Source organism: Tupaia chinensis, unplaced genomic scaffold (genome assembly GCF_000334495.1).
Source record: "Tupaia chinensis unplaced genomic scaffold, TupChi_1.0 Scaffold000247_1, whole genome shotgun sequence".
Lineage (NCBI taxonomy): Eukaryota > Metazoa > Chordata > Mammalia > Scandentia > Tupaiidae > Tupaia > Tupaia belangeri.
Window position 1 is genome coordinate 2,143,814 of NW_006159725.1, and position 1,890 is coordinate 2,145,703.

Genomic DNA, 1,890 nt, shown 5'->3' on the forward strand with positions numbered 1-1,890 from the left:
CAGGAGGTGATTTCTCACTCTCTTGCTCACTGTCTCTTTCTCTCTGGTGAGCACACACACCCAAGGCATAAATGTCTCAAAAGAAGAGTGATAATCATCAGCATTAAGATGATTTAGTCATCATTATCCCTTAGTCAAGATGATTAAGAAAATAAAATTGTCATATGAAAAGATACATCCTAGATTTTAGAAAACATGACTTGCTAGACTGATTCATTTCCAGAATGTTCTGAACAGTTTCTCTCTCTCTTTTTTTTTTAAAAATTTTCCTGAATCTTAAGTTAGGGGACTGCATATACATACTGGTGCCCTCTGAATAGAATGTCTTTATTCTGTTTACGACAGTCCACCTACATGTTATATTTACTCTGAGCTCAAGTCATGACCTAATGAACTTTGAACAAATGGGCTGCCTTGACAGTGACAGCAAAGTATAGGAGTGTTTTTAGCAGCTTGACTGGCCTTCACACCATCAGTAATTAATTTGAGTTATGTTCAATTGTAAATGTTATTGGAGAGGCACAATGCTTTACACTATTATCATCACTGATACCTAATCCCGGCTTCATTTACCAGGTTAGCTGATTATTAACAGGACCCAGATACAAGTAGGCTACAGATAGAGTCACCATTAATTTATTGACTATCTGCTGTACATGTACGTGGCAGACACTGGTCCAGGAACTTTGGCTGCATGTCTCATTGGTACTGCAGTATAATTCTAACACATATTTATTTCTGTTTTTTAAAATCGATAAAAGCAAGACTCAGGTTCAATAACCCACCAAGAGAGTGAAAGTGTCCTCCAGCTCCAGTTCTTTTGAAATTAAGATCAGAGATGAGAAGCACAGAAGAAACAGCTCCCAATGAGATGCCATACTAGGAGGGTTTGAGAAAATGAAGGACCACTGAGAGTTTGGGGGACTGGGAGGCTGTATTCAGAATCTGAGAGGCATAGCGAGTGCATTCTAGAGTAGACGTTGCAGAGTTGTGGTCATCAAAGATCTGAATTTGGAGGTAGAAGGTTTTTCATTGGGATTTACCATCTCCAGGCCCTTGTGTCCATGGCCAAACACTAAAATCCTTCTGAGTCTCACTTGCCTAAACTGCAATGCAGACCTAAGAGTATTTACCTCCTTAAACTGTCCTAAGGTGCACCTAAGACAATGCATGGACAAATATGTGGAAGACGCTAGGTAATCAGTAACATCTGGCCTTCTGTCTTTTTATCTGTATTTGGGGCTGGCCCTGAGATAGAGTCATATCCTTCCCGGAAACCCCACTGCTGTGAAGAGTGTGCAATGTCCTATTATTTCAAATGTAATTTTTAAAAACAACCATTTCATTTTTTTAAATGATGAATAAAACGTTTTCAGTAGAATTGCAGTGATTCATCCATTTAGTCATCAGATATTGTTTGGATTGTATACACACCAAGTGTGGCTGGGTGAGACAAAGGTCAGTGCCTGACCTTGAGAAACAGCCTTTATCCATCTGTTGAAATACTATGCGGATTTATATTTTTCATTGTCTTTTTTGATGTCTGTATCCCCCTGTCAGCATAATTATAGGTTCTTCCTGGTGGCCATGACTGGCCTCCACACCATCAGCAATTAAACTGAGTTATGTTAACTTGTAAATGACAAAGGTGAGGCACAAAATTTTTTGTAAATTTTTGGGTGTGTACTTTTGTGGTGTTTTGATTATTAATCTTTTAAAGAATTATTTACTTAATTAATTTCATTTGTTATTATTCTTTTTTTTTCCTACTGCTGCCACCAGTACACTTTATTTATTTATTTCGTTTTATTTTTATTTATTATTTTCTTTCTTTCTTTCTTTTTCTTTTCTTTTCTTTTTTTTTTTTTTTTTTTTAAGGAGGTTGCCTAC